We start from the raw sequence: 8,785 nt of genomic DNA on the forward strand, positions 1-8,785 counted from the left end.
AGTAGCGAGAAGGTTGAGGGGGAAGGAGACAAAGCATTTTCCTGGAACTCTGACTGATCTTATGTTATAGAAAGCTTTCAGGGAGTGCAAAATGATTAGAAAATGAAATGAGTAATTGTCCCCTTCTACCACTCCAAGTGTTGGTGAACAGCCTTCAGGACTGAGAGTGTGATTTTTGCCAATCCCCTTCCTCATATTGGTTCCAATTGTCTTTTCCTTTTAGCTTACTTATGGTCCTTTTGATCTTACCCTGAATGATGATGAGCAGTTTCCATTTCTCTATTAGATGGCCCCCAGGGACACATCTCTAGCCATTGGCATGGACTCTTTGTTGCTTCATTTCAGTTGGATCTGGGTGGGGCTGGTCATCTTGGAAGACAAGAAAGATGTTGAGTTTCTCTCAGACTTGAGAGGAGAAATGGACCGGAATGGAATCTGTGCAGCCTTTGTGAAAATGATTCCTGTGACTGAAAGGTCATATTACTCAAAGACACGGCCATACGATTTGCAAGTAGAGGAACAGAAGGGAATGTGGTTATCATTTATGGTTATGTCAACTCTCTCATAAGCTTGAGCTTTTCTTCTTGGGAGTATTTAGTGATATGGAATGTCTGGGTCATGACATCAGAGTGGGATTTTATCCACAGTGAGAGAGATTTCATCCTTGACTCATTCCATGGGACTCTCATTTTTTCACACCTCGGTAGTGAGGTCCCTGGCTTTGAAAATTTTCTCCAGATAGTTAACCCTTCCAAATATCCAGAAGAAATTTACCTCACTATGTTGTGGTTTCCCTTTATTCCTTGCACGATTTCTGAGTCTTACTGTAAAACACTGGAGAATTGTCCACCTAATGCCTCCTTAGGATGGTTGCCTTGGCAGATTTTTGACACAAGCATGACTGAATGGAGTTATAGTATGTAAAATGCTGTGTATGCTGTGGCCTGGAACCTTCACAAGCTGCTTCTTCAACATACAGAATTGCAGCCAATGGAAGTGGGGAAGGTCTGGTGTTTTGTACCTGGCAGGTAAAGTCTCTTCGAATTAACAGAATGTACACTCGTAAAAATGACTTTCTTATGGTTCCACAGGTGCTCAAACCAAGCAGTTAGGATTCTTTCTCCAAGAAAAGCACAAGAGTTTCTATACTTGTTTCACTATCTAGGAGGTATATCTAGTCCTGTGTAGTAAGTCATCTACAAGGAGGTTCTAGTGGCAACGAGGAAGCGAGCTATGAGTCAATATGAATGCTTTGTGTTACAAAGGATCCCAACATCCTTCCTGCCTAACGTTTCAATAGGGAATATCCTGTCTTCTCCCATGAAGTTCCTCAATGACAAGAAGAGAACTTGTCCTATATGTGCCTATCTGGTGCTGAACATCATGGGGAATACTTTAAATAAATGATCTCATTTAATTCTGCAACAACTTTAGGTATTGCTAACATCATTTTGCAGATTGATGGTCTGGGAAAATTCAGAGAGTGTATGAGCGTGGCTAGATTGGACTTTGTACTCGAGATTTGTCTGAATCCTATCACCACTGATCATCTTGATATTCTTGTCTTTAGGCATTTTCTCTTGAAACTAACTGATATTTTAGAAACCTTATGATATTGTAGTTCTCCATATGATTTCATTTGCTTTACTTCATTGGATACCTGTAATAAAGGTACTTTATGAAGCAAGGAATACAGACAATGAAAGGCTGTCCCCAATTCAGGGTTTTTGTCTTTAACACCCGGGCCCACTTCACCACAGGATGATGTGTCTCTTTTAGCTGCACCCCTTTCTGAGTCACATAGAATTTAACAATCCTGCTAGTGACTCAGTGAATTTGGCTGATGAAGGAAAATCAGATTCAGAGTAAACCATTCTAAACTTTGGGAATTTTCCAGAAGGTCTTGGACTTAAGGTGAAAGTAGGAGAATATTCCCAACATGCTCCACGTGGTCAAGAATTGTCTTTATCTGACGAGGTAATTGAGTGGGAAGCGGGAATTACTGAGGTGTGTTGAACCCAATCACAATTACTTACACCACACATGAATAATCAAAATATTGTTGGAGTTTTGTGTCCCCTCAGAGCTTCATCAAGGGCCATATATGGGAATTTAACAATTCACTTCCAACTGAAGTATTTTTTTCATTTACCAACAATCCAAGATGGAAGCAAGACTTTCATAAGCAAAAGATTGCAAGTTACTGAAGGTTCAGAAAGTGGTTAGTAATTTTCAGGAATAATTTTTTTTAATTAAGTTGTGTACATGTTTTCTAGAGATAATGTTATTGCACACTTAGTACACTACAGTATAGTGTAAACATAACTTATTTATGCACTAGGAAATAAAAAAATTGGTGTGACTCACTTTATTGCAATATTTGATTTATTGCGGTGCTCTGGAAACAAACCCACAGTATTTTTGAGGTGTACCAGTGTTTTATATCATACAATAAGCATGGCGTCCAACCAATGAATTGGATTTAGGTATTTCAAGATTAAGTTTGTTAAGGTCCAATACTCTAAAACATTCTAGTTACTGGAAAATTAGGTAAAAGTCACAGCAGTTACCAAGTGTTATCTGATTTTCTCCAAACTCCACACTCTGCATGCAGTGAGAGTTGCAGTCCGGTATTCAGGAAGAGCCCTCAAGAGAGCAATGCTGCCTGTTGTTTTGCTTGCATTCCCAGCCCAGAGAATTTGATTTCCAATGAGATAGGTGAGTATATGCCTTGCAGTGACATTCTCCACTTCTATTTTTTTTTGAAGGGAAACATTTGTCCTGAGCTAACTAACATCTGTTACCAATCTTGCTCTTTTATTATTGTCCTCAAAACTGTAGTACATGGCTGTATATCCTAGTTGTAAATCATTCTAGTTCTTCTATGTGAGCTACCACTACAGCATGGCAATTCACAGAGAGATGGTGTGGTTCCATGACCAGGAAACCAACATGGGCCACCGAAGTGGTGAGCACTGAACTTTCACAACTAGGCTATCAGAGCTGGCTCTCCACCTCTGTTTTGTATGCACCCTTCTCCCAAAGAAACGGAAAAGCTCTGATGAGGACTGCAGGGTCAAAATGTTGCCTTCCTTCATTTAGTAATTTAAATTTTATAGCCAATAATATTTCCTCCCAAAATGATACTCTCTCTCTCTACCTTGAACTAGCTTCTTGTATCATTTTAGCATCATTGCAGGCATTATCATCTCAAGGAAACCCTTCACGACCACTCCACAGTAACTAACTTAAATCTCTCTCATGGACTCTAACACATGGTTTTGTAAGTCCTTACTTTTCATCTTCTTTAAAGCTACATTTTGATCACATTGACAAATCCTTATCTTTCCAGTGTCTGGTGCTGTTCTTGCCACAGAGCAGGAGCTCAAAAACGTTGTGTTTGATTTAAGAAGAAAGTATTTCCATGGTGTACAATAAGCTTATGGTACAGCTTGGTTTCTGATCTCCTCGAGTTCACAGGTGAGTAGGGGAGACAACATGCAGTGATGTGAATTCAAGGTGCTGATATAGGGCTGCAATATAGGTACGCAGAGATCCATGGAATGAAATAAGTGATAGTATATATGTTTGTGGGGAGGGAAGTGTCATGGACTTCTTCATAAAGACAGTAGCATTAGTATTATATCAGACTAATGAAGGTGGATTAAATTCTTGGTGGAATTCTTAGAAATGGCAGAAACTGGCAAATTAGCCCTGCATTTAATATTCTAGGGAACTGAGAAAAGGTTCAACATGACTAGAACACAGACAATGTGGGTTTGGGAGTTGGGTCATGAAGTAGAAGAGGGACAGAAAACGATCACTGAAGATTTTTCATACAATAATTAACATCTTGGAATTAGTCAGATTTATGATATTAAATGCTGCAATGCTGGAATCCCCTCAATGGTGGCATTATCTAATTTTATTTTTGTCATTGATATGAAGCTTAATTTCACAACATCTTTTGTATAATTTCAATTGTTTTGAAATGTACTGAGATTGATGATGTAGTCTGGCATATCGTCAATTTGGATAAAGCTTCCATGTGCACATTTGGCGTGTGGTAACTTTGGGTATATGTTCCACATGCACATCTAAAGAACCCTACATCCACTAACTTCAATTCCTACATGCTAGGAGATTAATAAATACACTTGTAAACAACTGATGATTAATGAGTAAACTATGATGGAAATTAGAATGTATTTCCAATTAAAAATACGATTCATCAAATCTTATGGGGTGGAAGTAAATCTATCCTTAAAGAAAAATATATAATCCTAGATTATATATATTTATATATTATTGTGTATATATAAATAAAGAAAGATTGAATTTCTAAGTTCTAAGCATTCATCACAAACTATAAAAAGAGCAGAAAAGTAAACACAAGGAAAAGAGAAAGCACAAAATGATAATTATTAGCAGAAGTAACAAAATGAAAGACAAATATCAAAAGGATATATAAAACTGAATTAGATTCTAATAAATGACAAATATGCTTAATAAAATCCTGCTACTAGTGTTCAAAGAAAGAGAAAAATTGCAACAAAATAATACCAAGGCTGAAAAGGGAGTAATCTGTGCAGATCATATGGAAAATTTTTAACATGAAGAAAACATATATAACATCATGTTGATACAATGAAAATTGAGAGGAAATTCACAAATTTCTAGGCAAATAAAAATTACCAAACTGCCTCAAGAAAAAATGAAAAATCTGAATATTGCCATACCTATTACAGAAATTGAGAACATCCTTTAAAACTTTTCTACAAAATTTTATTGTAAGCTATTTATTTGGTACAAAGCTGATGAATCTGCCCAGATATTCAAGAAAAAAATAATATACATCTACTCAAACTCTTTCAGAGAATAGGAAAAACTGAAGACTTTTTGACTCACTTTGAGAGACGAGATTAACATTGGTACCAAAATCTAACAAAATCATTGCAGGAAAGGAAATTACAGGCCACTCTCTTTCTTGGATTAAATTCAATTATCCTAAAAAAAAAATCAAATCAAATCAAGGTTCCAAATCTAGCCATATTTTATAAGAAGGACATATCATGACCCAATTAGGTTCATGAAATGTAATTCAGCACACTAATCTCTGAAAAAAGAGAAATAATCTTAATAACTGTAAGAAAAACTAGTAAAATTAAACACCTATTACTATTTTAAAACAAACAACAACAACAGAAACAACACTTACCAAATCAGGAACAGAAGGAAACTCTCTTACTCCCATACACAGTATTCACAGAATGGAAATTTATGGTGCACTGTTGAAAGCAAGGATAAGAGAAAACTGTTCAACATCACTGCCTCTATAAGCCGTTAGTCTGGAGGTCTTGCCTGATACAATATTGGCAGGAAAAGAAAGGAAAGGAATAATTTACTTCAAAGGAAGAAGTAAAACTGATGTTATCTTCAGATGATATTATGGTATAAATGTAAAATCCATATAAATTAAGGTATTAACTGAGTTTATCGGTGGCTGAATACAAGGTTCATATAGAAAATTTTGCTTCCATCTACCCGTTATAAGCATTCAAAATTTAAATTTAAAAAATGACATTTACAACATCTTAAAGTCTGAAGTACCTAGAAATAACTTTAATGAGACTTTCAAAAGATTTCTGTCCATAAATTTATAGAACAGCATTTAGAAAAATGGAGGAAGACTGAAAGAAGTGGAGGGATAAATCAAATTCGTGACTGAACAGACTCAAAATTCTACAGATATCGAAACTGTCCAAATTAATCTACAGCTTCCACAAAATTGCAGCTAAAATGATGACCCGTTCTGTGGAAATTACAATTGATACAATTCTAATGGAAATGATAAAGGAAAAACTTAGCTAAGAAAATCTTGAAAACAATGAATAAATTGGGGGACTTACTCTACCTGACATAAAGTATTATAGCATCACAATAGAGGAGGTTCATCAAGAAATTAAACAAGAAAATCAACGGAACCAAATGGTAAGTTCAGATACAAGCTGCTCATATAGGGACTCACGTATAGACGTCTGATTTACAAGGAAACACTGAGGAGGAGTGGGAAAATGAAAGCCCTTTCAATAAACTATGTTGGGTAAATTGGCTGTCTTCATGAAGAAGACAATGACTCGCCAACCCTAACTCACACCATCCACAGAAAACTTTATCAAGCAGATTGTAGTTCTAAACGTGAAAAGTGAGAGAATTTAAAGGGACATAAAGTGGAAGGAGCAATGCTCCTGTAGAGGGAAAAAGCATCTATTGATACCTGCAGGGATGAGTGGGCACGGAACAGATTCAGAACCACATGAAGATTTGAGAATCTTAAAAATCAGAGCAGAGGTAGTAGAGGTAGGCAAGACCAAGGTTATACAGTCTTTTTGGTCTTCCCAAGAGTTTGTTGCATTTTTTAATGGAGGATAAACATGATCCCACTTACATGTAGAAGTATCACTTGAGATGCAGGACAAGGGCAGGGAACCAGAGTAAAAGGATCATATGATAACATAGGAGAGAAGTGACTAAAATCTTAACAGAAGTGGTGGAAGTGAAATCAAGATGAAATGCTTTGGAGATCATTTTAGATGGTAGAAATGGTCTCATTTTGAAACTCCGGAGGAGTGAGGTCTATGACTTGGTCGTCTCTGTTTCCCTAGAATGTAGCATATTATCTGGCTCATGGAGGTTTTCCAATAGCTGCTTGCTCATGGAATGAGTAAATCTAGGCCATAGCTTACAAGAGTATAGCTCAGAGAGACAGGGAGGACATTTGGTTTTCTGCTGAGAAAAAAGTGCTTTCTTGAATATGCAAGATAAATACTGAGAAGGATAATAGCTTTGTTTACTTAACCATAAATAAGATGGGCAGTATTAACTAGGAATGGTTCTCTGCAGAGCATTCTGTTATTTGGTGCCTGGAGCAACAAAGGAAGACAATTGGCTAAACTTACCCAATGCCTTCTCTGGGGGCATGCGAATGAGAGACAATGACTGAACCTGGGCTGAGGACACTTTGCATCTCTCCCCAGACATGGATTAGTGTGTGAAGTGTCCAGATCATCAGTATTCCAACAGAGGGTGTGATTGCTGCCTCCAAAAAGCTGTGACCTTTCTGGCTTATGAGGACCCCTTAGGGATGGCCCTGGCCTGCACAGCTCTGTGCTTTTCTGTCCTCACAGCTGTGGTTCTGGGGGTCTTTGTGAAGCAACAAGACACTCTCATAGTCAAGGCCAATAATCGGACTCTCAGCTAGATCCTGCTCATCTCCCTCACCCTCTGCTTCCTCAGCTCCTTACTCTTCATTGGTCGTCCCAAGACAGCCACCTGCATTATTCAACAAATCACATTTGGAGTTGTATTTACTGTGGCTTTTTCCAGTGTCTTGGCCAAAACTATGACTGTGGCTGTGGCCTTCAAGATCACTGCACCAGGGAGAAGGATGAGGCAGTGGTTGGTGTCAGAGGAACCTAACTTCATCATTCCCATCTGCTCCTTTATCCAGCTGAGTCTCTGTGGAATCTGGCTGGGAACCTATCCTCCCTTCATTGACACAGATGAACACTCTGAACACGGCCAATTCTTCATCATGTGCAACAAGGGCTCGGTCACTGCTTTCTACTGTGTCCTGGGATACCTGGGCTCCTTGGCCCTGGGCAGCTTCACTGTGGCTTTCCTGGCCCGGAACTTGCCTGACACCTTTAATGAAGCCAAGATCCTGACGTTCAGCATGCTGGTGTTCTGTAGTGTCTTGGTCACCTTCCTCCCCGTCTACCACAGCATCAAGGGCAAGGTCATGGTGGCCATGGATGTCTGCTCCATCTTCGCCTCCAGTGTGGGGCTATTTGGCTGCATCTTCGCTCCCAAGTGCTACGTTATTTTCCTAAGGCTAGAGAGAAACACATCAAATGTGTTAACGAATAAAACACATTCAATGAGAAAATAATCAAAATGTAAGTTATTTTCATAGGTCACAAGAACTTGTCTACAGTTGAAAAATAAACTACCACATTTTTGCAGATCCACTTTAACTACCAACTAAACTTACCTTACATCTCCACACTTAATTTTTTGCTTTACGTTTGTTTTGGCTTTGTACAATTTTCCTCGGGCATTCAAATGAACAAATACAAAAACAATCATACTAATTCTCCTCTAAAATTATGTGTGAAAGATTGCGAAAATGGCGACACATTAGTCTTCTGCCAATGTCTGTTTTGTCGTAGCATCCCACGTTGACTCTGGGTAGACTTGGCCTTGTAACTTGCTTTGGCCAATGGGACATTAACAAATGACATAAGCCAAGGCATGAAAAACACTTGCTCATTGTTGCTACTGGCCCTTCTCTGGCTGCCCTTGGGAAGCCTGAGGCAATCAATAAGTGAATGAGTCTAGATAGACTGCACATTTCCATTACTCCAGGTGACTTCAAGTCAACAATCAGATATGTGAGTAAGGCCGCCCTAGACCAGCCAATCCCAGCTGAGCCACCAATAGGTCCAGATCAAAATAGCTGCTCAGTTTGCCCAGAGAATCTTGAGAAAAAATAAACTGTTCTTATTTGTAGCCACCAAATTTTCGGTTGGTTTTTTATACAGCAGAAGCTAACTGATACATTATGCTACCATTTATATATGTCCTCTCATTATTTGTGTAATTATCACAGATTTCTATTTCTTTATCCAATATCATAGACTGGAATATTTTTCTCTAGATTAAGTCTCTGAAAGAAAATCAGAGACCATATCATGTTCCATTTTACTTTTTTTCCTTCCTCTTT

The sequence above is a fragment of the Diceros bicornis genome, assembly GCF_020826845.1.
Source record: "Diceros bicornis minor isolate mBicDic1 chromosome 30 unlocalized genomic scaffold, mDicBic1.mat.cur SUPER_30_unloc_1, whole genome shotgun sequence".
NCBI lineage: Eukaryota > Metazoa > Chordata > Mammalia > Perissodactyla > Rhinocerotidae > Diceros > Diceros bicornis.